The sequence below is a fragment of the Pseudophryne corroboree genome, chromosome 8 (assembly GCF_028390025.1).
Source record: "Pseudophryne corroboree isolate aPseCor3 chromosome 8, aPseCor3.hap2, whole genome shotgun sequence".
NCBI classification, from domain to species: domain Eukaryota; kingdom Metazoa; phylum Chordata; class Amphibia; order Anura; family Myobatrachidae; genus Pseudophryne; species Pseudophryne corroboree.
The window spans coordinates 4,749,161-4,770,443 of NC_086451.1; the positions used below are offsets into that span (position 1 = coordinate 4,749,161).

Below are 21,283 nucleotides of genomic sequence, written 5' to 3' on the forward strand. Positions count from 1 at the left end.
CCGCCCCTGCCCTGATGTAGGGGATATAATGGCGGGGGGAGGGGTAGTTACTGCTGCCTTCTGCCCCCTCAGCAAGTGGTAAGCATTGCTGGGATGGGAGACCTGGCTGGTGCGTGTGATGGAGCATTCCCCGTATGACTGCAGCTGATATAGATATAGATATATATATATATATATATATATATATATATACACTGTGTATATGTCCATCTCTCCTGTGTAGCTCTCAGTGTCCTGCCAGGAGGTCTCACCCATACAGGTAAGAGAGGAGACTGGTGACTGGCCAGGACATGTTGGGACTTCTTGTTCTACATTCATGAAGCAGTGAAGTGTGGAGAAGTTGCCCATGGCAACCAATCAGCTGCCACGTATCATTTTTATAGAATGCACTTTATCAATGTTACCTCAACACTGATTGGTTGCCATGGGAAACTTCTCCACTCTAAACTGCTTCATGAATAGACCCCAATGATAAAATCCCAGCCAATCAGCTCCTAATAGTCATTTTCAAAGCTAGCCTGTGACGTGACAGCTAGGAGCTGATTGGCTGGGACTTTATCTCCGTCCGCTTTGTCTCGCGCCATCAGTACATTGTGATTTGGGGGTCCTGTATACCACGTATTCCTCGCTCCCCGGTCAGTATACCCAGCGGGGACAGATAGAACATAGGGCATTATGTAATCTATAGAAGAGTCTAGAAATGTTGCTGTAGATTATAATGCCATGTATTACATGTATGTGTTCACGCTATTAGGGGTATATAGCAACCAATCAGATTCTAGCTATTATGTAGAGGCTCCTAAATAAGTCATAAGTAGAGTCTGATTGGTTGCTATGGGCAACATCTCCACTTCTGTAAAGCCGCACCTTAGTAAATCTACCCCCTAGTCTCCAGTGACTCTGATATTACAGAACATCTGTGCGCACACGGCGCCTCGAGCGGTAGATTCAGGACCGGACGCGACACAGATGGGATCAGATATCTCTGGGTTTTCTATCTTTATCCTGTGTGAGTCTCATCTGTATAACAGATGCCGAGAGCAATTACCTGGTGCGCTACAGGAATACTGCTGAATAGATTGTCAGCTCCTGCGCGCATTACGTTTGGTACTTAGGGGGTCATTCCGAGTTGATCGCTCGCTAGCTATTTTTTGCAGCGCTGCGATCAGATAGTCGCCGCCTATAGAGGAGTGTACTTCAACTGTGCAGGTATGCGATCGCATGTGCAGCCGAGCGGTACAAAAAAACTTTGTGCAGTTTCTGAGATTTCCAGAACTTACTCAGCCGCTGCGATCACATCAGCCTGTCCAGGGGCCGGAATTGACGTCAGACACCCGCCCTGCAAACCCTTGGACACGCCTGCGTTTTTCCAACCACTCCCAGAAAACGGTCAGTTGACATCCATAAACGCCTTTTACCTGTCAATCTCCTTGTGTTCGCCCGTGCGAATGGATTCTTCTTTAAATCTATCGCTCAGCAACGAACCGCTTTGTACCCGTATAACGCGCCTGCGCATTGTGGTGTATATGCATGCGCAGTAGTAACCTGATCGCAGCGCTGCGAAAAACATCAGCGTGCGATCAGGTCGGAATGATCCCTGGCAGTGTCACATTGGCGCACGCCTGCACTGTGCACATAAAGTTGGTGACATTTGGTTTTATCCCAGTACAGGTCGGGGAAAGCTGTCCCTTTAAATTCCCAGTTGCCATGGAGGGTGAGGTCAGAGAAAGTCCGTGTGAGTTGGAATCACTTCCTGCTGCAGTAGCTTTGAGCCTGGAGCTCGGGGAGCGAGACGGAGCCTGTCTGGGTGCCCAGCGGAGGCCTGGACATCCGTGCCCATCCACAGCCTGCATTCCGGCCCCTGTGTAATGGCCACCCCCGGCAGGTACGCCCCTGTCTTTCTTAACACTCTGGCAGCATTGATAAAGGAGCCTGTAAGAGTTTGCAGAAAAGAATGTATGGAGTTGTGCAAGGAATGCCATTACTGGGCTGCAGAGCTTGCACTCTATCAGAGCGGTAGTATTGCTGCATCCTAAGGCACGCTTTCTTTCATCAGGCGCCAGCTCTCACTGCAGGAAGCTGACCGGGGGTCTCTGGTGTCACATATACATCAGCGGCGTGCTGCAGCGAAGGCACCCAGGGGAGACATCTGTCCTTGGTGACGGCGGGTTCACTGATTCAGCTCCGCCACAGTATTTATGGAGCAGGGTAAGACAGAGTGGGGAATTAGCTGGAAGCCCCCCATACTCTTCCTTCTCTGTGCGGCACCAGAGAACGTTGTGAGCCTCTCAATAGTCCCAGCTGTTTTGGGGGGGATCACCCGCAGGTGGAGTGTGGACCTGGGGCAGATGGAGAGGCGAACTCGGGTCGGTTTTGCAGTGCGCATGCTTCGGCGCTGAGCGTATATAACTAGGTGGTAACGGGGCTAAGGGGCCTAATTCAGACCTGATCGCAGTTGTGCGAAAATGCGTACGGATCCTAACGCGCAGGCGCGAGACCAAGCTAGGCGATCGCAGGCTGATTGACAGGAAGCGGGCGTTTTGGGGTGGTAACTGCCCGTTTTCTGGGAGTGTCAGGACGCAGGCGTTCCCAGGATGGGTGTGTGACGTCAGCTCCGGCCCCGATCAGCCTGTGTGTATCGCACTGGAGGAGTGAGTCCTGGGCTGCGCACACACTGCACACCCTGGAAAATCATTCCATGGTGAGTGTGTTGGGAACGGATTTGCAGGTGACCGGCGTTTATAAAGCTTTTCGCACGGCGTACGCAGACTTGCACACTGTCTGTCTGGTGACTATCCGATCGCAAACCTCCGCAAATTCACAGAGGAGCGGTCAGGCCAGAATTAGGACATAGGTTACTGAGGGCATGTGGACAGCACTGCAGGCTGCTCCGTGTTGTCTGCTTTGTGTTCAGGTGGATCTCTTGCACCCGGCATAGGGCTGCCGCGCACTGATAGTGATGAGCGTACGGTATGGGGCGGTCCGGTCACATGTACTGCGCTGTGCATCGTCGCTGATAATACGGGGCCTGATGGGTAGGTGCAGGCGTATTCAGGCGCAGTGGATCTGCGGATATTTACTAATGACGCCGCTGCTTGGATTTGTACAGGGGCACGCACGTCTTTCACCCGCCGCTTGTGTACATAGATGCGCCATCGGTCACAGCGTTGCCGCTTGTGTACATAGATGCGCCATCGGTCACAGCGTTGCCGCTTGTGTACATAGATGCGCCATCGGTCACAGCGTTGCCGCTTGTGTACATAGATGCGCCATCGGTCACAGCGTTGCCGCTTGTGTACATAGATGCGCCATCGGTCACAGCGTTGCCGCTTGTGTACATAGATACGCCATCGGTCACATCATTGGTCCTCTGAGCATCACTCACTACCTGTCACTCACTTTGAGAATTAATTGTCACGACATCCGCCGTCGCTAATCAATCACCGCACGTGCGCAGTACAAACACAATCTCCTGGGCAGGTATATGTAGTAATGAGTAATGAGCACAGCCTGTACCACAGTGCTGGCAGGAGCACGCTCAGTGACATCACTGCACTAAGCCTGCCAGCTCTCATCTCCTTGGCTCTGGCTGATCACATGACACTAGTCACAGGCGCTTCTGCCCACACCACCGGCTTAGTAACCAGTTGGGCACAGAGAGTATGGTGGTGATGGGGAGGGGGCACAGAGAGTGTGATGGGGAGGGGGCACAGAGAGTACGATGGGGAGGGGGCACAGAGAGTGTGATGGGGAGGGGGCACAGAGACTATGATGGGGAGGGGGCACAGAGAGTACGGTGGTGATGGGGAGGGGGTACAGAGAGTGTGATGGGGAGAGGGCACAGAGTACGGTGGTGATGGGGAGGGGGCACAGAGAGTATGATGGGGAGGGGGCACAGAGAGTACGGTGGTGATGGGGAGGGGGCACAGAGAGTGTGATGGGGAGGGGGCACAGAGAGTGTGATGGGGAGGGGGCACAGAGAGTACGATGGGGAGGGGGCACAGAGAGTGTGATGGGGAGGGGGCACAGAGAGCATGATGGATAGGGGCACAGAGAGTATGGTGGTGATGGGGAGGGGGCACAGAGAGTATGATGGGGAGGGGGCACAGAGAGTACGGTGGTGATGGGGAGGGGGCACAGAGAGTGTGATGGGGAGGGGGCACAGAGAGTGTGATGGGGAGGGGGCACAGAGAGTACGATGGGGAGGGGGCACAGAGAGTGTGATGGGGAGAGGGCACAGAGACTATGATGGGGAGGGGGCACAGAGAGTACGGTGGTGATGGGGAGGGGGTACAGAGAGTGTGATGGGGAGAGGGCACAGAGTACGGTGGTGATGGGGAGGGGGCACAGAGAGTATGATGGGGAGGGGGCACAGAGAGTACGGTGGTGATGGGGAGGGGGCACAGAGAGTGTGATGGGGAGGGGGCACAGAGAGTGTGATGGGGAGGGGGCACAGAGAGTACGATGGGGAGGGGGCACAGAGAGTGTGATGGGGAGGGGGCACAGAGAGCATGATGGATAGGGGCACAGAGAGTATGGTGGTGATGGGGAGGGGGCACAGAGAGTATGATGGGGAGGGGGCACAGAGAGTACGGTGGTGATGGGGAGGGGGCACAGAGAGTGTGATGGGGAGGGGGCACAGAGAGTGTGATGGGGAGGGGGCACAGAGAGTACGATGGGGAGGGGGCACAGAGAGTGTGATGGGGAGGGGGCACAGAGAGCATGATGGATAGGGGCACAGAGAGTATGGTGGTGATGGGGAGGGGGCACGGAGAGTACGGTGGTGATGGCGGAGGGGGCACAGAGAGTATGATGGGGAGGGGCACAGAGAGTATGGTGGTGACGGGGAGGGGGCACGGAGAGTACGGTGGTGATGGGGAGGGGGCACAGAGAGTACGGTGGGGAGGGGGCACAGAGAGTACGGTGGTGATGGGGAGGGGGCACAGAGAGTACGGTGGGGAGGGGGCACAGAGAGTATGGTGGGGAGGGGGCACAGAGTACGGTGGTGATGGGGAGGGAGCACAGAGAGTGTGATGGGGTGGGGGCACAGAGAGTACGGTGGTGATGGGGAGGGGGCACAGAGAGTACGGTGGTGATGGGGAGGGGGCACAGAGAGTACGGTGGTGATGTGGAGGGGGCACAGAGAGTGTGATGGGGAGGGGGCACAGAGAGTACGGTGGTGATGGCGGAGGGGGCACAGAGAGTATGGTGGTGATGGGGAGGGGGCACAGAGAGTATGGTGGTGATGGGGAGGGGGCACAGAGAGTACGGTGGTGATGGGGAGGGGGCACAGAGAGTGTGATGGGGAGGGGGCACAGAGTACGGTGGTGATAGGGAGGGGGCACAGAGAGTATGATGGGGAGGGGCACAGAGAGTATGGTGGTGATGGGGAGGGGGCACGGAGAGTACGGTGGTGATGGCGGAGGGGGCACAGAGAGTATGATGGGGAGGGGCACAGAGAGTACGGTGGTGATGGGGAGGGGGCACGGAGAGTATGGTGGTGATGGCGGAGGGGGCACAGAGAGTATGATGGGGAGGGGCACAGAGAGTATGGTGGTGACGGGGAGGGGGCACGGAGAGTACGGTTGTGATGGGGAGGGGGCACAGAGAGTACGGTGGGGAGGGGGCACAGAGAGTACGGTGGTAATGGGGAGGGGGCACAGAGAGTACGGTGGGGAGGGGGCACAGAGAGTATGGTGGGGAGGGGGCACAGAGTACGGTGGTGATGGGGAGGGGGCACAGAGAGTGTGATGGGGAGGGGGCACAGAGAGTACGGTGGTGATGGGGAGGGGGCACAGAGAGTACGGTGGTGATGTGGAGGGGGCGCAGAGAGTGTGATGGGGAGGGGGCACAGAGAGTACGGTGGTGATGGCGGAGGGGGCACAGAGAGTATGGTGGTGATGGGGAGGGGGCACAGAGAGTATGGTGGTGATGGGGAGGGGGCACAGAGAGTACGGTGGTGATGGGGAGGGGGCACAGAGAGTGTGATGGGGAGGGGGCACAGAGTACGGTGGTGATGGGGAGGGGGCACAGAGAGTATGATGGGGAGGGGCACAGAGAGTATGGTGGTGATGGGGAGGGGGCACGGAGAGTACGGTGGTGATGGCGGAGGGGGCACAGAGAGTATGATGGGGAGGGGCACAGAGAGTACGGTGGTGATGGGGAGGGGGCACGGAGAGTACGGTGGTGATGGGGAGGGGGCACAGAGAGTACGGTGGTGATGGGGAGGGGGCACGGAGAGTACGGTGGTGATGGGGAGGGGGCACAGAGAGTGTGATGGGGAGGGGGCACAGTGTGGGCGGGGCAGCGTTACACCTGTGAATAAGAACCTGCTAGATGAGCTTGGTAAATCTATTCCTGGTGAAAGTGACATATCACCATTCGCTCTTGTGCCACCTGTCTACGCTTTGTTCTTTGCATAATGGGGGTCATTCCGAGTTGATCGATAGCTGCCGTTGTTCACTGCGTAGCGATCAGTGAAAAAAACGGCTAATCTGCGCATGCGTATGCACCGCAATGCGCAGGCACGCCGTACGGGTATGAAGTCCTTTGTGGTTTTGCACTGGTTCTAACGACGATTCCAATCGCACAACCGAACGCAAGGAGATTGACAGGAAGAGGGTGTTTCTGGGTGTCAACTGACCGTTTTCTGGGAGTGTTTGGAAAAACTGAGGCGTGGCCGGACGTATGCTGGGCGGGTATCTGACGTCATTACCGTGTCACTCGTCGCAGCAATCATCGCACAGAATAAGTAACTACAGGGCTGGTCTTGTTTTGCACAAAATGTGTTTGCAGCCGCTCGGCTGCACAGGCGTTCGCACTCCTGCAAAGCGAAAATACACTCCCCGGTGGGCGGCGACTATGCGTTTGCATGGCTGCTATAAACTGCTAGCGAGCGATCAACTGGGAATGACCCCCAATGTGCGTGAGCGTTGTATGTGTAAAGTCACCTGCGGTATCGCCACTGTTAGGGGAACATGTTGGACATAGAGGCGGCTGTAACCCAGAGCCCTGTGAGGTTTCCGGTACTGTATATGACGGGTACCTGCGTCCTGGTGATGCTCAGTAGCCCCCTTAGTGTTGGGTTCTCCTGTTTTCCGCTGGTAATATGAATAAAACATTTTTTTATTAAGGTAATTACCCTTTTGTGCTGCGTTGGGAGCGCCGTGTGCTGAGTAAGCAGCGGAAGGGGCCTATTCTGTGGTGCTTTGCAGTTGCTCTTGTCCTGTATGTGTGAATGCACAGGCTCCGCCCACGTTACGTATAATGGCCCTGATTCCGTATCAGTTGGAGCTTTGCTAACTTATCAAATCTGCAACTGCTAACGATCGCAATTCAATTGCAATGGCATCGCTGTCCCCACAAAATAAGTGATGCCCCCCTCCCTGCCTGCGCAGAAGGCAGGCACAGCGTGGGCATCTTACCTGTCACGCGACAACCCCGAAAACATGCTGGAACCGCCTTCGTTCCTGTTCCCACACCCCTACAATGCTGCGTCGCTGCCCTCCGACCGCCCCGTGAACGCCTCTGGCTGTCATTAGGGCAGAGGCGGTCGGATCAATGTGATGTGATCGCATTGGCTGGACCACAAACGCGCATAACGGTCCTTGTGCGTGCGCACTGGCCCGAAAATAGGCCAGATGCTAACGCTTTGCTTAAGCCAATATCACTTCAATCTGTAGTGGAGACGCGTCATTCCCTCATGGGGGGCCGCGGCATTGTTACTGTTTTTTTGGAATAAATGGTGGGTAGCAAGTGGCCCAGAGACGTAGAAGGTCCAGGGGCCACACCTAGAGTTAGGCTGAGGCCTCTGAACATATAAAGCTGCTGCTCACTGGCTGAGTCCAGGGAAGACAGGGGGCCTCATTCAGAGATGTGCGCCAATGCCGTCGCAGCTGCTGTGTGCACAAATGCAAAGGTCCGCCGGGATTTGTGAAGGCGTCTGAGATTAGTTGTTTGTGTACAGAGACCCACCCATCGGACGCATAGCGATCAATAATGGACATTTTGTGGTAACAGTATAGTCACATAGCATGGGCATCAGAAATAAGATGCTGGAGCCATGGTTACTGCGTACTAGATTGCAGCCACAAAATGTGACGCGCTTCCTGTCACTCACTGTGTGAATGAATCCTCGCTGGGACCGCCGCCCCATGGCCGTCATGTCACCTGTGCCGTGCGTACCACACTGACATTGTGCCCATGCCTGGGTCAGAGGTATCACCGGGTGAGACTGGCCGCTGTCAGGGACTCTGTGCCCGTGCCTGGGTCAGAGGTATCACCGGGTGAGACTGGCCGCTGTGAGGAACTCTGTGCCCATGTCTGGGTCAGAGATATCACCGGGTGAGACTGGCCGCTGTGAGGGACTCTGTGCCCGTGCCTGGGTCAGAGGTATCACCGGGTGAGACTGGCCGCTGTGAGGGACACTGTGCCCGTGCCTGGGTCAGAGGTATCACTGGGTGAGACTGGCCGCTGTGAGGGACTCTGTGCCTGGGTCAGATGTATCACCGAGTGAGACTGGCCGCTGTGAGGGACTCTGTGCCCGTGCCTGGGTCAGAGGTATCACCGGGTGAGACTGGCCGCTGTGAGGGACACTGTGCCCGTGCCTGGGTCAGAGGTATCACTGTGTGAGACTGGCCGCTGTGAGGGACTCTGTGCCTGGGTCAGATGTATCACCGGGTGAGACTGGCCGCTGTGAGGGACTCTGTGCCCGTGCCTGGGTCAGAGGTATCACCGGGTGAGACTGGCCGCTGTGAGGGACTCTGTGCCCGTGTCTGGGTCAGATGTATCACCGGGTGAGACTGGCCGCTGTGAGGGACTCTGTGCCCGTGTCTGGGTCAGATGTATCACCGGGTGATACTGGCCGCTGTGAGGGACTCTGTACCCATGCCTGGATCAGAGGTATCACCGGGTGAGACTGGCCGCTGTGAGGAACTCTGTGCCCATGCCTGGATCAGAGGTATCACCGGGTGAGACTGGCCGCTGTGAGGGACTCTGTGCCTGGGTCAGATGTATCACCGGGTGAGACTGGCCGCTGTGAGGGACTCTGTGCCCGTGCCTGGGTCAGAGGTATCACCGGGTGAGACTGGCCGCTGTGAGGGACATTGTGCCCATGCCTGGGTCAGAAGTATCACCGGGTGAGACTGGCCGCTGTGAGGAACTCTGTGCCCATGCCTGGGTCAGAGGTATCACCGGGTGAGACTGGCCGCTGTGAGGGACTCTGTGCCCATGCCTGGATTAGAGATATCACCGGGTGAGACTGGCCGCTGTGAGGAACTCTGTGCCCGTTCCTGGGTCAGAGGTATCACCGGGTGAGACTGGCCGCTGTGAGGGACTCTGTGCCCGTGCCTGGGTCAGAGGTATCACCGGGTGAGACTGGCCGCTGTGAGGGACTCTGTGCCCATGCCTGGATCAGAGGTATCACCGGGTGAGACTGGCCGCTGTGAGGGACACTGTGCCTGGGTCAGAGGTATCACCGGGTGAGACTGGCCGCTGTGAGGGACTCTGTGCCTGTGCCTGGGTCAGAGGTATCACCGGGTGAGACTGGCCGCTGTGAGGGACACTGTGCCCATGCCTGGGTCAGAGGTATCACCGGGTGAGACTGGCCGCTGTGAGGGACACTGTGCCTGGGTCAGAGGTATCACCGGGTAAGACTGGCCGCTGTGAGGGACTCTGTGCCTGTGCCTGGGTCAGAGGTATCACCGGGTGAGACTGGCCGCTGTGAGGGACACTGTGCCCGTGCCTGGGTCAGAGGTATCACCGGGTGAGACTGGCCGCTGTGAGGGACTCTGTGCCTGGGTCAGAGATATCACCGGGTGAGACTGGCCGCTGTGAGGGACTCTGTGCCCGTGCCTGGGTCAGAGGTATCACCGGGTGAGACTGGCCGTTGTGAGGGACTCTGTGCCTGAGTCAGAGATATCACCGGGTGAGACTGGCCGCTGTGAGGGACACTGTGCCCGTGCCTGGGTCAGAGGTATCACCGGGTGAGACTGGCCGTTGTGAGGGACTCTGTGCCCGTGCCTGGGTCAGAGGTATCACCGGGTGAGACTAGCCGCTGTGAGGGACTCTGTGCCTGAGTCAGAGATATCACCGGGTGAGACTGGCCGCTGTGAGGGACACTGTACCTGGGTCAGAAGTATCACCGGGTGAGACTGGCCGCTGTGAGGGACACTGTGCCCGTGCCTGGGTCAGAGATATCACCGGGTGAGACTGGCCGCTGTGAGGGACTCTGTGCCTGGGTCAGAGGTATCACTGGGTGAGACTGGCCGCTGTGAGGGACTCTGTGCCCGTGCCTGGGTCAGAGGTTTCACCGGGTGAGACTGGCCGTTGTGAGGGACTCTGTGCCCGTGCCTGGGTCAGAGGTATCACCGGGTGAGACTAGCCGCTGTGAGGGACTCTGTGCCTGAGTCAGAGATATCACCGGGTGAGACTGGCCGCTGTGAGGGACACTGTACCTGGGTCAGAAGTATCACCGGGTGAGACTGGCCGCTGTGAGGGACACTGTGCCCGTGCCTGGGTCAGAGATATCACCGGGTGAGACTGGCCGCTGTGAGGGACTCTGTGCCTGGGTCAGAGGTATCACCGGGTGAGACTGGCCGCTGTGAGGGACTCTGTGCCCGTGCCTGGGTCAGAGGTATCACCGGGTGAGACTGGCCGCTGTGAGGGACTCTGTGCCTGAGTCAGAGATATCACCGGGTGAGACTGGCCGCTGTGAGGGACTCTGTGCCTGAGTCAGAGATATCACCGGGTGAGACTGGCCGCTGTGAGGGACTCTGTGCCTGGGTCAGAGGTATCACCGGGTGAGACTGGCCGCTGTGAGGGACTCTGTGCCCGTGCCTGGGTCAGAGGTATCACCGGGTGAGACTGGCCGCTGTGAGGGACTCTGTGCCTGAGTCAGAGATATCACCGGGTGAGACTGGCCGCTGTGAGGGACTCTGTGCCTGGTTCAGAGATATCACCGGGTGAGACTGGCCGCTGTGAGGGACTCTGTGCCTGAGTCAGAGATATCACCGGGTGAGACTGGCCGCTGTGAGGGACTCTGTGCCTGGGTCAGAGGTATCACCGGGTGAGACTGGCCGCTGTGAGGGACTCTGTGCCTGAGTCAGAGATATCACCGGGTGAGACTGGCCGCTGTGAGGGACTCTGTGCCTGGTTCAGAGGTATCACCGGGTGAGACTGGCCGCTGTGAGGGACTCTGTAGCAGACTGAGGGCCTAATTCAGAGTTGATCGCAGCAGCACATTTGTTAGCATTTGGGCAAAACCATGTGCACTGCAGGCAGGGCAGATGTAACGTGCACTGCAGGGGGGGGCAGATGTAACATGTGCAGAGAGAGTTCGATTTGGGTGGGGTTTGTTTAAACTGAAATCTAAATTGCAGTGTAAAAATAAAGCAGCCAGTATTTACCCTGCACAGAAACAATATAACCCACCCAAATTTAACTCTCTCTGCACATGTTACATCTGCCCCACCAGCAGTGCACATTGTTTTGTCCAACTGCTAACATATTTGCTGCTGCGATAAGGTCTGAATTACCCATGTCCCTTTAATGGATGGTAATATCTGTAGACGTGTAAATGTTTCTTGCTCACTTCCTGGCTGGTTTCGGATACCTCGCGTGCCCCTTGGTGCAGGATAAATCCGTACAGCATGTCATCTTTAAATCACATTTGCTGTTCTGTAATATGCATTATTCAGAGCTGCTTATCCCTGAGTAAAAAGAAAGTATTGAGACAAGTACTTTGTGTTCTCTGTGTGGAAGGCGCTCCCTCCGATCACTTAGATGGAGACTCCATTACATGCTGACTCATTCATCTGCGTACTGCTGGTGTGTTCCTTCCTTTTAAAAGGCATTTATGTTGTGTTGTGGGCAGCGATGTGCCCTTCTGCCTGCCAAGCGGGTATCTTGTGTATTGAGTAATTGATGATCTATCACATTGTTTTATCTCTTTTTTTTTTTTTTTTTAGAAAGCTAAAATATTAAACAGCAGTGAAAGTTATCGTCCGTAGAAATAACTGCGTAAGAGTTCTTACTTATCAGCGAGGGCTCCACCCCTAATGCGTCCCGGTCCCGTAATATCTGCCAATCGGACACGCTCTACTTTTACAACTGCACGCTGTATAATGTGATAGGTCGGTGCTGGACTGCATACTGTATAATGTGACAGAGCTCGGTGCTGGACTGCACGCTATATAATGTGATAGAGCTCGGTGCTGGACTGCACGCTGTATAATGTGATAGAGCTCGGTGCTGGACTGCACGCTATATAATGTGACAGAGCTCGGTGCTGGACTGCACGCTGTATAATGTGACAGAGGGGGTCATTCCGAGTTGTTCGCTCGCAAGTGAATTTTAGCAGATTTGCTCATGCTAAGCCGCCGCCTACTGGGAGTGAATCTTAGCATCTTAAAATTGCGAACGATGTATTCGCAATATTGCGATTACACACCTCGTAGCAGTTTCTGAGTAGCTTCAGACTTACTCGGCATCTGCGATCATTTCACTGCTTGTCGTTCCTGGTTTGACGTCAAAAACACACCCAGCGTTCGCCCAGACACTCCCCCGTTTCTCCAGCCACTCCTGCGTTTTTTCCGGAAACGGTAGCGTTTTTTCCCACACGCCAATAAAACGGCCTGTTTCCGCCCAGTAACACCCATTTCCTGTCAATCACATTACGATCGCCAGAACGATGAAAATGACGTGAGTAAAATTCCTAAGTGCATAGCAAATTTACTTGGCGCAGTCGCAGTGCGGACATTGCGCATGCGCATTAAGCGGAAAATCGCTGCGATGCGAAGATTTTTACCGAGCGAACAACTCGGAATGACCCCCAGAGCTCGGTGCTGTACTGCACGCTATATAATGTGACAGAGCTCGGTGCTGGACTGCACGCTGTATAATGTGACAGAGCTAGGTGCTGGACTGCACGCTATATAATATGACAGAGGTCGGTACTGGACTGCACGCTATATAATGTGACAGAGCTCGGTGCTGAACTGCACGCTGTATAATGTGATAGACCTCAGTGCTGGACTGCACGCTGTATAATGTGACAGAGATCGGTGCTGGACTGCACGCTGTATAATGTGACAGAGCTCGTGCTGGACTGCACGCTATATAATGTGACAGAGCTCGTGCTGGACTGCACGCTGTATAATGTGACAGAGCTCGGTGCTGGACTGCATACTATATAATGTGACAGAGCTCGGTGCTGGACTGCACGCTGTATAATGTGACAGAGCTCGGTGCTGGACTGCACGCTGTATAATGTGACAGAGCTCGGTGCTGGACTGCACGCTATATAATGTGACAGAGCTCGGTGCTGGACTGCACGCTGTATAATGTGACAGAGCTCGGTGCTGGACTGCACGCTATATAATATGACAGAGGTCGGTGCTGGACTGCACGCTGTATAATGTGATAGAGCTCGGTGCTGGACTGCACGCTGTATAATGTGACAGAGCTCGGTGCTGGACTGCACGCTATATAATGTGACAGAGCTCGGTGCTGGACTGCACGCTGTATAATGTGACAGAGCTCGGTGCTGGACTGCACGCTGTATAATGTGACAGAGCTCGGTGCTGGACTACATACTATATAATGTGACAGAGCTCTGTGCTGGACTGCACGCTATATAATATGACAGAGGTCGGTGCTGGACTGCACGCTGTATAATGTGACAGAGCTCGGTGCTGGACTGCACTTTGTATAATGTGACAGCGCTCGGTGCTGGACTGCACGCTGTATAATGTGACAGAGCTCGGTGCTGGACTGCACGCTGTATAATGTGATAGAGCTCGTGCTGGACTGCACGCTATATAATGTGACAGAGCTCGGTGCTGGACTGCACGCTGTATAATGTGACAGAGCTCGGTGCTGGACTGCACGCTATATAATATGACAGAGGTCGGTGCTGGACTGCACGCTGTATAATGTGATAGAGCTCGGTGCTGGACTGCACGCTGTATAATGTGACAGAGCTCGGTGCTGGACTGCACGCTATATAATGTGACAGAGCTCGGTGCTGGACTGCACGCTGTATAATGTGACAGAGCTCGGTGCTGGACTGCACGCTGTATAATGTGACAGAGCTCGGTGCTGGACTACATACTATATAATGTGACAGAGCTCTGTGCTGGACTGCACGCTATATAATATGACAGAGGTCGGTGCTGGACTGCACGCTGTATAATGTGACAGAGCTCGGTGCTGGACTGCACTTTGTATAATGTGACAGCGCTCGGTGCTGGACTGCACGCTGTATAATGTGACAGAGCTCGGTGCTGGACTGCACGCTGTATAATGTGATAGAGCTCGTGCTGGACTGCACTTTGTATAATGTGACAGCGCTCGGTGCTGGACTGCACGCTGTATAATGTGACAGAGCTCGTGCTGGACTGCACGCTGTATAATGTGATAGAGCTCGTGCTGGACTGCACGCTGTATAATGTGACAGAGCTCGGTGCTGGACTGCACTTTGTATAATGTGACAGAGCTCGGTGCTGGACTGCACGCTATATAATGTGATAGAGCTCGTGCTGGACTGCACGCTGTATAATGTGACAGAGCTCGGTGCTGGACTGCACTTTGTATAATGTGACAGAGCTCGGTGCTGGACTGCACGCTGTATAATGTGATAGAGCTCGGTGCTGGACTGCACACTGTATAATGTGATAGAGCTCGGTGCTGGACTGCACACTGTATAATGTGATAGAGCTCGGTGCTGGACTGCACACTGTATAATGTGATAGAGCTCGGTGCTGGACTGCACGCTGTATAATGTGATAGAGCTCGGTGCTGGACTGCATGCTGTATAATGTGATAGAGCTCGGTGCTGGACTGCACACTGTATAATGTGACAGCGCTCGGTACTGGACTGCACGCTGTATAATGTGACAGAGCTCGGTGCTGGACTGCACACTGTATAATGTGATAGAGCTCGGTGCTGGACTGCACGCTGTATAATGTGATAGAGCTCGGTGCTGGACTGCACGCTGTATAATGTGATAGAGCTCGGTGCTGGACTGCACACTGTATAATGTGATAGAGCTCGGTGCTGGACTGCACACTGTATAATGTGATAGAGCTCGGTGCTGGACTGCACACTGTATAATGTGATAGAGCTCGGTGCTGGACTGCACACTGTATAATGTGATAGAGCTCGGTGCTGGACTGCACACTGTATAATGTGACAGCGCTCGGTGCTGGACTGCACGCTGTATAATGTGACAGAGCTCGGTGCTGGACTGCACGCTGTATAATGTGACAGCGCTCGGTGCTGGACTGCACGCTGTATAATGTGATAGAGCTCGGTGCTGGACTGCACACTGTATAATGTGATAGAGCTCGGTGCTGGACTGCACACTGTATAATGTGACAGAGCTCGGTGCTGGACTGCACGCTATATAATGTGACAGAGCTCGGTGCTGGACTGCACGCTGTATAATGTGACAGAGCTCGGTGCTGGACTGCACACTGTATAATGTGACAGAGCTCGGTGCTGGACTGCACACTATATAATGTGAAAGAGCTCGGTGCTGGACTGCACGCTGTATAATGTGACAGAGCTCGGTGCTGGACTGTACGCTATATAATGTGACAGCGCTCGGTGCTGGACTGCACGCTGTATAATGTGACAGAGCTCGGTGCTGGACTGCACGCTGTATAATGTGACAGAGCTCGGTGCTGGACTGCACTTTGTATAATGTGACAGCGCTCGGTGCTGGACTGCACGCTGTATAATGTGACAGAGCTCGTGCTGGACTGCACGCTGTATAATGTGATAGAGCTCGTGCTGGACTGCACGCTGTATAATGTGACAGAGCTCGGTGCTGGACTGCACTTTGTATAATGTGACAGAGCTCGGTGCTGGACTGCACGCTATATAATGTGATAGAGCTCGTGCTGGACTGCACGCTGTATAATGTGACAGAGCTCGGTGCTGGACTGCACTTTGTATAATGTGACAGAGCTCGGTGCTGGACTGCACGCTGTATAATGTGATAGAGCTCGGTGCTGGACTGCACACTGTATAATGTGATAGAGCTCGGTGCTGGACTGCACACTGTATAATGTGATAGAGCTCGGTGCTGGACTGCACACTGTATAATGTGATAGAGCTCGGTGCTGGACTGCACGCTGTATAATGTGATAGAGCTCGGTGCTGGACTGCATGCTGTATAATGTGATAGAGCTCGGTGCTGGACTGCACACTGTATAATGTGACAGCGCTTGGTACTGGACTGCACGCTGTATAATGTGACAGAGCTCGGTGCTGGACTGCACACTGTATAATGTGATAGAGCTCGGTGCTGGACTGCACGCTGTATAATGTGATAGAGCTCGGTGCTGGACTGCACACTGTATAATGTGATAGAGCTCGGTGCTGGACTGCACGCTGTATAATGTGATAGAGCTCGGTGCTGGACTGCACGCTGTATAATGTGATAGAGCTCGGTGCTGGACTGCACACTGTATAATGTGATAGAGCTCGGTGCTGGACTGCACACTGTATAATGTGATAGAGCTCGGTGCTGGACTGCACACTGTATAATGTGATAGAGCTCGGTGCTGGACTGCACACTGTATAATGTGATAGAGCTCGGTGCTGGACTGCACACTGTATAATGTGACAGCGCTCGGTGCTGGACTGCACGCTGTATAATGTGACAGAGCTCGGTGCTGGACTGCACGCTGTATAATGTGACAGCGCTCGGTGCTGGACTGCACGCTGTATAATGTGATAGAGCTCGGTGCTGGACTGCACACTGTATAATGTGATAGAGCTCGGTGCTGGACTGCACACTGTATAATGTGACAGAGCTCGGTGCTGGACTGCACGCTATATAATGTGACAGAGCTCGGTGCTGGACTGCACGCTGTATAATGTGACAGAGCTCGGTGCTGGACTGCACACTGTATAATGTGACAGAGCTCGGTGCTGGACTGCACACTATATAATGTGAAAGAGCTCGGTGCTGGACTGCACGCTGTATAATGTGACAGAGCTCGGTGCTGGACTGTACGCTATATAATGTGACAGCGCTCGGTGCTGGACTGCACGCTGTATAATGTGACAGAGCTCGGTGCTGGACTGCACGCTGTATAATGTGACAGAGCTCGGTGCTGGACTGCACACTATATAATGTGAAAGAGCTCGGTGCTGGACTGCACGCTGTATAATGTGACAGAGCTCGGTGCTGGACTGCACGCTATATAATGTGACAGAGCTCGGTGCTGGACTGCACTTTGTATAATGTGACAGAGCTCGGTGCTGGACTGCATACTGTATAATGTGACAGAGCTCGGTGCTGGACTGCACACTGTATAATGTGACAGAGCTCGGTGCTGGACTGCACACTGTACAATGTGACAGAGCTCGGTGCTGGACTGCACACTGTATAATGTGACAGAGCTCGGTGCTGGACTGCACGCTATATAATGTGACAGAGCTCGGTGCTGGACTGCATGCTGTATAATGTGACAGCGCTCGGTGCTGGACTGCACACTGTATAATGTGACAGAGCTCGGTGCTGGACTGCACACTGTATAATGTGACAGAGCTCGGTGCTGGACTGCACACTGTATAATGTGACAGAGCTCGGTGCTGGACTGCACACTATATAATGTGACAGAGCTCGGTGCTGGACTGCACACTGTATAATGTGACAGCGCTCGGTGCTGGACTGCACACTGTATAATGTGACAGCGCTCGGTGCTGGACTGCACACTGTATAATGTGACAGAGCTCGGTGCTGGACTGCACGCTGTATAATGTGACAGAGCTCAGTGCTGGACTGCACGCTGTATAATGTGACAGAGCTAGGTGCTGGACTACACGCTGTATAATGTGACAGAGCTCGTGCTGGACTGCACACTGTATAATGTGACAGAGCTCGGTGCTGGACTGCACGCTGTATAATGTGATAGAGCTCGGTGCTGGACTGCACACTGTATAATGTGACAGAGCTCGGTGCTGGACTGCACGCTGTATAATGTGATAGAGCTCGGTGCTGGACTGCACACTGTATAATGTGACAGCGCTCGGTGCTGGACTGCACGCTATATAATGTGACAGCGCTCGGTGCTGGACTGCACGCTGTATAATGTGACAGAGCTCGGTGCTGGACTACACGCTGTATAATGTGACAGAGCTCGGTGCTGGACTGCACACTGTATAATGTGACAGAGCTCGGTGCTGGACTACACGCTGTATAATGTGACAGAGCTCGTGCTGGACTGCACACTGTATAATGTGATAGAGCTCGGTGCTGGACTGCACACTGTATAATGTGATAGAGCTCGGTGCTGGACTGCACGCTGTATAATGTGACAAAGCTCGGTGCTGGACTGCACGCTGTATAATGTGACAGAGCTCGGTGCTGGACTGCATACTATATAATGTGACAGAGCTCTGTGCTGGACTGCACGCTATATAATATGACAGAGGTCGGTGCTGGACTGCACGCTATATAATGTGACAGAGCTCGGTGCTGGACTGCACGCTATATAATATGACAGAGCTCGGTGCTGGACTGCACGCTGTATAATGTGACAGAGCTCGGTGCTGGACTGCACGCTATATAATGTGACAGAGCTCGGTGCTGGACTGCACGCTGTATAATGTGACAGAGCTCGGTGCTGGACTGCACGCTGTATAATGTGACAGAGCTCAGTGCTGGACTGCACACTATATAATGTGACAGAGCTCAGTGCTGGACTGCACACTATATAATGTGACAGAGCTCGGTGCTGGACTGCACGCTGTATAATGTGACAGAGCTCGGTGCTGGACTGCATGCTGTATAATGTGACAGCGCTCGGTGCTGGACTGCACACTGTATAATGTGACAGAGCTCGGTGCTGGACTGCACACTGTATAATGTGATAGAGCTCGGTGCTGGACTGCACGCTGTATAATGTGACAGAGCTCGGTGCTGGACTGCACACTGTATAATGTGACAGAGCTCGGTGCTGGACTGCACGCTGTATAATGTGATAGACCTCAGTGCTGGACTGCACGCTGTATAATGTGACAGAGCTCGGTGCTGGACTGCACACTGTATAATGTGACAGCGCTCGGTGCTGGACTGCACACTGTATAATGTGACAGAGCTCGGTGCTGGACTGCTCGCTGTATAATGTGACAGAGCTAGGTGCTGGACTGCATGCTATATAATGTGACAGAGCTCGGTGCTGGACTGCACACTATATAATGTGACAGAGCTCGGTGCTGGACTACACGCTGTATAATGTGACAGAGCTCGGTGCTGGACTGCACGCTATATAATGTGATAGAGCTCGTGCTGGACTGCATACTGTATAATGTGACAGAGCTCGGTGCTGGACTGCACGCTATATAATGTGACAGAGCTCGGTGCTGGACTGCATGCTGTATAATGTGACAGAGCTCGGTGCTGGACTGCACACTGTATAATGTGACAGAGCTCGGTGCTGGACTGTACGCTATATAATGTGACAGAGCTCGGTGCTGGACTGCATGCTGTATAATGTGACAGAGCTCGGTGCTGGACTGCACACTGTATAATGTGACAGAGCTCGGTGCTGGACTGCACGCTATATAATGTGATAGAGCTCGTGCAGGACTGCATGCTGTATAATGTGACAGAGCTCGGTGCTGGACTGCACACTGTATAATGTGACAGAGCTCGGTGCTGGACTGCACGCTGTGTAATGTGACAGAGCTCGGTGCTGGACTGCACACTGTATAATGTGACAGAGCTCGGTGCTGGACTGTACGCTATATAATGTGACAGAGCTCTGTGCTGGACTGCACGCTATATAATGTGACAGAGCTCGGTGCTGGACTGCACGCTATATAATGTGACAGAGCTCAGTGCTGGACTGCACACTATATAATGTGACAGCGCTCTGTGCTGGACTGCACACTGTATAATGTGACAGAGCTCGATGCTGGACTGCACACTGTATAATGTGATAGAGCTCGGTGCTGGACTGCACGCTGTATAATGTGACAGTGCTCGGTGCTGGACTGCACGCTGTATAATGTGACAGTGCTCGGTGCTGGACTGCACGCTGTATAATGTGACAGAGCTCGGTGCTGGACTGCATACTATATAATGTGACAGAGCTCGGTGCTGGACTGTACGCTATATAATGTGACAGAGCTCGGTGCTGGACTGCACGCTGTATAATGTGACAGAGCTCGATGCTGGACTGCACACTGTATAATGTGATAGAGCTCGGTGCTGGACTGCACGCTGTATAATGTGATAGAGCTCGGTGCTGGACTGTACGCTATATAATGTGACAGAGCTCGGTGCTGGACTGCACACTGTATAATGTGATAGAGCTCGGTGCTGGACTGCACGCTGTATAATGTGACAGAGCTCGGTGCTGGACTGTACGCTATATAATGTGACAGAGCTCGTGCTGGACTGTACGCTATATAATGTGACAGAGCTCTGTGCTGGACTGCACGTTATATAATGTGACAGAGCTCTGTGCTGGACTGCACGCTATATAATGTGACAGAGCTCGTGCTGGACTGCACACTGTATAATGTGACAGAGCTCGGTGCTGGACTGCACGCTGTATAATGTGACAGAGCTCGGTGCTGGACTGCACGCTGTATAATGTGACAGAGCTCGGTGCTGGACTTCACGCTGTATAATGTGACAGAGCTCGGTGCTGGACTGCATACTATATAATGTGACAGAGCTCGGTGCTGGACTGTACGCTATATAATGTGACAGAGCTCGGTGCTGGACTGCACGCTGTATAATGTGACAGAGCTCGGTGCTGGACTGCACGCTGTATAATGTGACAGAGCTCGTGCTGGACTGCACACTGTATAATGTGACAGAGCTCAGTGCTGGACTGCACGCTGTATAATGTGATAGAGCTCGGTGCTGGACTGCACGCTGTATAATGTGGACTGCACACTGTATAATGTGACAGAGCTCGGTGCTGGACTGTACGCTATATAATGTGACAGAGCTCGGTGCTGGACTGCACACTATATAATGTGACAGAGCTCGGTGCTGGACTGCACACTGTATAATGTGACAGAGCTCGGTGCTGGACTGCACGCTGTATAATGTGATAGAGCTCGGTGCTGGACTGCACGCTATATAATGTGACAGAGCTCGGTGCTGGACTGCACACTATATAATGTGATAGAGCTCGGTGCTGGACTGCACGCTATATAATGTGACAGAGCTCGTGCTGGACTGCACGCTGTATAATGTGACAGAGCTCGATGCTGGACTGCACACTGTATAATGTGACAGCGCTCGGTGCT

At 54.0% G+C, this 21,283-nt stretch overlaps 1 protein-coding gene across 2 annotated transcripts in view; it reads left to right on the plus strand.

The window, feature by feature from the left end:
- Positions 1–1,700: 1,700 nt before the first annotated feature.
- Positions 1,701–21,283, plus strand: part of NACC2 (NACC family member 2) — a 334,865-nt gene continuing 315,282 nt past the window's right edge. For both annotated transcript variants that reach the window (XM_063935832.1, XM_063935834.1), the window contains exon 1: positions 1,701–1,885. The gene's annotated coding sequence lies outside the window, so the exon portion shown is untranslated. The remainder of the gene's footprint in view (positions 1,886–21,283) is intronic.